The sequence below is a fragment of the Lissotriton vulgaris genome, unplaced genomic scaffold (genome assembly GCF_964263255.1).
Source record: "Lissotriton vulgaris unplaced genomic scaffold, aLisVul1.2 SCAFFOLD_1115, whole genome shotgun sequence".
Classification (NCBI taxonomy): domain Eukaryota; kingdom Metazoa; phylum Chordata; class Amphibia; order Caudata; family Salamandridae; genus Lissotriton; species Lissotriton vulgaris.
In genome coordinates this window covers 428,745-436,402 of record NW_028255517.1, presented here as the reverse complement: position 1 = coordinate 436,402, position 7,658 = coordinate 428,745, and positions in this window count along the sequence as shown.

Here is a 7,658-nt window from a genome sequence, read left to right as displayed (position 1 = left end):
CTATAAGCAGCATTTCAGGTACCCCCAGTCTTACATGCTATCTTCTGCTGAATACAGGCAAGAGTCCATTAACATGTGCTGAGAGATCAAAACACTGGTTGTACCAACACTGGTGGCAAACACTCTTTGACCTGTGAGTAATTAAAAAATACTACAAACTGGATCTACCAGAATATATTGGGAGAACTAGTGCCAACCTACTGGCAGTGTGTTCACCCCGCTTGATGGCATATCACACTGTATTGAATTACTTAGTAATCAAACCCTACATTTGACGGAAAATTGGGTCACCAGATATATATGAATGTGGAACACCAACATTATAAACAAAGCACATCTCTGACTCTTATGTCCAAATCCGAAACATACCAAGTAGGATAACATTCATCCATGTATATTCTAATCATAAATGCAAGTTTTGGCTTGCAACCCAATGGATATCGCGATCACTCTAAAAGGTTATACGTGTGGCAGCTGTGCACTGGGCAAACATCTGTTAATAATTACACAACACTCAGTTGTAGACCATGGAGTGGTCATAGTTATTAAAATCTACTATTGGTCAGTCAACGGGTTGTTGAATTTCTCACCATTCCAGAGTTATAATTAGTTTACCCATGTATTGATAAACCATGGATTACCACTCTGAACATCAGTAAGGCAACTCATCTCTTTGGCCACTAAAGAAATGTCATACTCGGATCCACATGATTACATGCGGGAAGTTCATTCTCACACAGACTATGCCGGTGACTTCCGCACAGTATAAATATAGCGTGCTTTTATTTTTAATTAAAAGAGTTAGCCCAGTACCCTTCCTCACCTGCTATGGCTTTGCACGGCCTCCAACAAATCTCCCCATGTAATTTTTTTTATTTGCTGCATTCCTTTCCCTAATCTTCTCCTGTTTCTTTTAGAAAGAACAACAGATGTAGGCAGACAAGGTAAATGAGGGTGAACTGCACTGACTGGTATGAGGACTGCAGCCCAGAAATGAAAGTGGGACTGGTTCTGCAAGTCCCCTCCAAAGAGAAGCCTTCCTCCTATTCCGGTTTGATTTACTCTTCTCTTCTGCAGGAATGAGATCTAAAAAGTGTTAATCCTGCAGCCTCACCAAAGCCTCTGCAACAGATGATGTACAGGCTACTGCTATGACAGCAGTGATAATAGCGATAACAGCAAACACAAAGCAAATTAAGGATATCAGTCTTCTCATGGTATTCTGGCATTCTGGCAATAGACAACATACTGTACATTGGCAAATGGATCAGGTGGCTAGCCAGCTTCTTGGACCATGTGTGAATTGTATGATTAGCATCATATGGCTCAATTAAATGTTCAGTTTTATCAACTCTACCCATGTACATGTTATAATCAGGTATACAGTTGGGTTTAAGCATTTTGCCAACTTAGCCCAATCTGTGACAGGAGAAATGCTCTCTGCATGAATTGTAATGAGCACATGTACCTACCATCTGTCTGAGAATTTTGCAGCCAGCAGTTCATTGCAACACACTACACTGACCTTTTTTTTTTTTTTTTTTTTTTTTTTTTTGCAAGACCTTTATTGGAAAATACGCTCACATACACAGCAATGTGCCTACAACCCATATAGGGCCGGCTGCTAATATTACAACAGTGTGGATCTGCAAGCATATATTGAGGAGAACAGGCAGGGACAAGCCAAGTCTGTAGAGGGCAACAAATGTCCACAGTCCAGATAGAGATGAGCCTCCACAAGTGTTCCCCACTTAATCCCTGTAGGTCTTATTTTGCATTATTTTTCAAAGAACAGTAACAAACCCCCACCCCCAATCCAACTATCCCGGTCTCAGGTCATGTAAAAGTGCTTAGTAGTAGTGCAGAAGTATAAAATAGTGCAAAAGGTACGCATGCGTCTGCTAACAAGCAGATATGTGGTGTCATCTCAAAGGCACGAGGAATCCCATGCCACTAGTCGGTGCGCAGGACAGGAAAGAGTCCAAACCCAAACCACCCCCCAGGAGCTCCATTCACAGCAAAACCAGACATCCCACTGCAACATTCATCAATCAATCAAGCATACAGGCTAACCCTCAGGCACACCGTCCACAGGCAAGCGTCCCCCATCCCCATCGTCAGAGCTGTCGGTATCTTCCAACCCAAGCATGTAGGCAGAGTACGAGGCCCAAATATCCCGGGGCCGGGACTTCTCCGGTAGCGCTTCGGCATAACACGTTAACTGGTCCCTGCAATAGGCCATGTCTTTCAACCACAACTGCACAGCAGGCGCCCTCCTACCTCCCCAACCCACAGCCACTCTCCGCTTAGCAAGCTGTAATGCCAGCACAATCAGTTTCCGCTCTTTACTCGGCACTCCTGAGGCAATCCCTAGTAAACACAGGCGCATATCCATCGGCACCTCCGTGGCCGCCATCTTGGTGAGGGCGTCCGTCACAGCCAGCCAAAAAACATACACCTTAGGACAACCCCACGCTAAGTGCACAAAGTCCGCATCATCCGCTCCGCACCGAACACATTTCGCAGTATCTCTAAGGCCGTACCGAACCAATTGTTTGGGAGTGTAATACCACTGATGGAGAAATTTAAAATGAAGCAGGCGAAAATTGCCGTTGGCCACATAACCGCCGGTCATGGAGCAAGATTCAGTCCACTCCTCGTCCGTCAGAGGTTCAGGTAAGTCCCTGTCCCACCTGGCCCTGGCCAGTAACGCCCCTCCCCCCTCATCCTCCTGAGCAGCTCGGTACAGTCTGGAGAGCAACTTAACCCTGTCCGTCGTGTTGTAGAGCAACTGCAAAGCGCTCAATGTCGGGGGTTCGTCCGGGAAGGTAGGGTATAAGGAGCGCACGGCCGCACGGAGCCGAACATAAAGGAAAGTAGCCATGACCTCATTGGTGGACTGGTCCGTCATTGCTCGTAGTGGAAGGAACTTAGCCCCCGGGAAGAGAGTCCCCATAGTGTGGAGTCCGGCTCCCTGGAGAACCTGTAGACCACCAATTTCACTCGACACCGAAATATCGGAATGGTACAGCAACGGCATGGCGGGAGCATAGAGCGGCAGTCTGTCGGCTCTCCTGCCAAGTTCATGCCATGCTGCCGCCGTGGACCGGACAGTATCCACCTCTCCTTTCTCAAACACCGAGTGGGTATTGCCCATCATGGCTCTCAATGGAAAGGGCAGAACGGCACTGGCTTCAAGCGCTACATGGGGGGTGTACGGGGGGGGCAGATATCCAATAGGCGGCAAAATGCGCCTGTGCACAGAGGTAGTATAATTTCATATCCGGTACAGCATAACCGCCAAGAGCATAGGGCTTAGTCAGCACCTCCCACGTCACCCTAGGCTTCTTACCCGCCCAAACCAGGGAGATCAGCAAAGAGCGCAATTGTGCAAAAAAGTGAGAAGTCAGTCGAAGGGGAATGTTAACGAAAAGATACAGAAATTTCGGTAAGACAACCATTTTGATTAAAGACACACGATCCGCTAGGGTGAGAGGGAGCTTGATCCATCGGGCCACTTGGTCCTCCAGCTTGGATACAGCCACCCCGTAGTTGGCTCTGATAACCTCCTGACTATCCCGGTGGACTTGGATCCCCAGATACCGTACCGAGTCCTCAGCCCACTCCAGAGGGAATTCCAGGGGGAATGGCACAGTTATATCCGTGAGGGGTAGCAGGATAGATTTATCCCAGTTAATAGTTAATCCGGAATGGTGCCCAAACCGAATGAATTCCCGTAGGATAGGCTCTAGATGTAGGGCAGGCTCACGCACATAAAGCACCATATCGTCAGCGTACATAGAGACAGCCAACGAACGAAGGGGGAACTTCAAGGCCGCCGCAGCATACCTCTGCCTCAAGACGCAAGCCAATGGCTCCATAACCAGTGCAAACAGTAGAGGGGAGAGAGGGCAACCCTGTCGGGTGCCCCTCCTCACCGGGAACGCGTTCGAGACATGGCCATTAACTCGCACCCGTGCCATAGGGTCGGTATACAGAAGAGTCACCAGCGACGTGAAAAAAAAGGGAACACCCATACGATGTAAAATAGCTATCATGTATCGCCATGCCACCGAGTCAAACGCTTTTGCAGCATCTAACAACACCGCCACGGCAGCCAGGTCCGGTTTGAGGAGATGCAACACAGCGAAAAGGGCCCTGAGGTTGTGGGTGGTCGAGCGAAGCGGTATAAACCCCGACTGGTCCTGTAAGACCATCACCGGGAGCAGCAGCCGCAGCCGTGTGGCTAGCACCTTAGCTATAATTTTAACGTCAGTATTCATGAGCGAAAGGGGGCGATAGGACTCACAGCGGTCCGGAGGTTTCCCAGGTTTCGGTAACGCAACCAACAAGGCCTCCCTCATTGTGGACGGGAACCGGCCCCGTTCCACAGATTCCTCCAGTACCATCGCCAAATGCGGGAGCAGAATATCAACGTATTCTTTATAGAATTCAGCCGGCAAGCCGTCCGTGCCGGCAGCCTTCCCATTAGGTAGAGCTGCAATTGCCTCCCGCAACTCCTCCTCGGTAACGTGATGCATCAAGAATTCCTGCTGCCCCCGCGAGAGCCATACCAAAGCTATATCAGCAAAGTAGTCAGCGATTTCAGCCTCCGACGCCGTCTCAGTATACCCGTACATGCCTTCATAGTATCTGGTAAAGCAGTGCAAGATGCCAGGAGTGTCAGTGACGACCTCTCCGTCCTCCACAATCTCCTGAACAGAGCAATGCTTGGCCCACGGCTGTCGTATGCGGTCCGCCAGCCCCTTACCCGGTCTACCCCCCTCGCCATAGTAGCGTGCCCTGGTATGCTTAGACAAGAATTTAACCTCTTGATCAGCCAATTCATTATATTCAGTCACTTTTGACCGTATATCGGCCAGAAGTGCGTCCCCAGGACATTCCTCCAAGCGCCTTTCCAACCCGGTTAACTCCCTCTCCAACCGGGACATGGAGTCACGTAAAGACGTGAGCACCCCAGAGCGCAGGCCTATACATGCCCCTCGAATAGTTACCTTGAAGGCCTCCCATACCGTACATGCATCAGCAACCGAGCCGACATTTTTTTCAAAAAACTCCTCGATAATCGTCCTGAGCCTCTCACGGAGCACTAGATCAGTCAGAGTACCCGGCGACAATCGCCAAGTGAACGGAGCAGGCGTGCACATTGGCATCTGCAATAACATGCGGACCGGTGCGTGATCAGACAGCGTACGTGGCAGATGAGCAACATTCAACACCCATCCACTCACATCTCGAGTCACCAGCCAATAGTCTAGACGCGACCAAGTGTCATGGGCAGAAGTATAGCAAGTACCCTCTTTCCTCCCGGGGTGTTTCATACGCCACACGTCAACCAGTCCCAATTCATGCATACCCCCTAGAATCTCAGCAGTCGCCCTCTTTCGCACACATGGTCTGTCCTGCTTCCTGTCCAGCTCCCCATCCAGGATCACATTGAAATCACCCCCGCAAATCACAGCCGACTGAGGCAAACTATGTAACTTATTCCAGAGCGTAACGTAGAAATCGGGGTCATCGATATTAGGTCCATACACATTCACAAGCGTAACCGGTGAGCCGCATAGGGTACCATGCACAACTATATAGCGTCCTCCCACATCCACTTCTTCATGTTGAACAAGAAAAGGCACAGATTTTTTAACCAGGATCATTACCCCGCGTGCATACGAGGAATAACTGGATGCTAGTCGAACCCCCGCCCATTTCTTACCCACAGTTTCTGCCGCTGCACCCCACAAATGCGTTTCCTGCAGAAAGGCAACATGCGCGCCATGTCTGTTAAGAAACGCCAATACCTGTCGAGATTTTTGCGGGCGATTCAGCCCCCTGACATTCCACGTAACACAAACAAGTTTACCCCCCCCGTCATTTAACCACCCCAGTAACATATTCTGAAGGAGAACAGTCCACCCCCCAAAAGCAGAGCAGGCACCTCGTACAGAACCCAACAGTGCAATCAGAACAGCATACCCCTTGAAAAAATACCAGGCCCTATCCACCCCCCACCAAGGCCTATTCCACACATACCTCCCAGCACTTTGAATGTAACACCGTGATCGAACCCAGGACAAAAACTCCCCCCCCATTCCCCCACCTCCCACTTCAGCATCCCCAACCTGCCAAAGCCGACCCCCTCCCCTGTCCCCCAACAACCCCAACTGTGAGTTCAAAACTGTGTGGGGATCTCCCATACTCGGGGACGTAGCGGCGCACTTCTCCCGCCAGAAATCTGACGAGAGAGCGGACCGTACAAGCGATAGTCGTCATCCCCGCCCCCCCCCCCCCAAACAGCAAAGCAACTATTCTTCTTGCCAAATATGACCACCCAGTGGTTCCGGTCAAGCAACTGTCCCTCCCAGCAATAGTATATAAAAAACAATCAGATCTTTGTTCCATAGCTACGAGCAATGCCACGAGGGCTCCAAGAGGGGACTGCAGTGTCCCACGCAAAGCCTCCGCACAATGCAGTACAAAAAAAAGTGCGAACAGTTATCTATAAGAGTCGAGCCCACCATCGCAGCAGCAGTACGTAGCAATACAACACATGTGGCCCCCCCGCCCATCTAGTACAGGCAGAAAGGCAGGAACAGTCAAGATCTCAAGAACCTATGCACCATAACGCCTCCAAACGGCATAGCAAACCTCCTCGGACTACACACAGCTATTCGACATCATCCATGACGTCCTCCTCTCCACCTTGCTGCACATTAGCGTCCCTCTTGCGTTTCTTTTGTTTCTTCGCGTAGTCCATGGCCGCCTTGGGTGTAGCAAAAATTCTGTTATCCGAGGGTGGCCCTATCCGCAGGCGCGCTGGGTACAACATGGCGTATGGAATGTTCTCGTCCCTCAGCAGCTGTTTCACCGGAGCGAATTCCTTGCGCGCGGTTTGGACCGCCATAGTAAAGTCTGGGAAGAACTCCAGTCGGTTGCCCTGGTAGTCAATGGTGCCCTTCTCTCTGGCTAGACGCAACACAAGGTCCCGGTCCCTGTAGTTGAGGAGCCGGGCGACAATTGGGCGCGGGTTGGCGCCAGGTGCAGGCCGCTTAGCCAGAGATCTGTGTGCGCGCTCCACTATGAAAACTTTCGAGAACTTCTCAGCGCCAAAAATGTCCACCAGCATTCTCTCCATGAAGTCTTCCATGCGGCCCACGTTTGTGGACTCCGGAAGGCCCGTGACGCGGATGTTATTGCGCCTGGACCTCCCCTCCAAGTCCTCGTTCTTAGCCTGGATGACCGCCAGCACCCTCTCCATGTTGAATACCTTAGTGGTCATAGTGGCCAGACCATCCTCCGTCGCCGACACCCTCTGCTCCACCTCTCCCATCCGCTCATTCTGGCGATCGAACTGCGATGCCAAATGGTCGAGCCTATGGTTGACCGCCTCCATGGTGCATTCTATGGATTGCAATGTTTTCTGCATTGCAACCAAAGTGTTTTCCAGGCTCGGGGCTCCGCCAACGGCCCCTGAGGTCCCAGTGTCCGGTGGCGATTGCGATGAAGAGGTCGCCGTTTTCTTCGTCTCGAAGTTGATCTTGGGTTGGGTACGGTCCTGTCTACCCATGCTGCAGCTACAGCGGCCCTCCGGTTGTAGGAACCACCGCCCACGTGGTCGCGGGCCCCCTCGAACTGCGCAC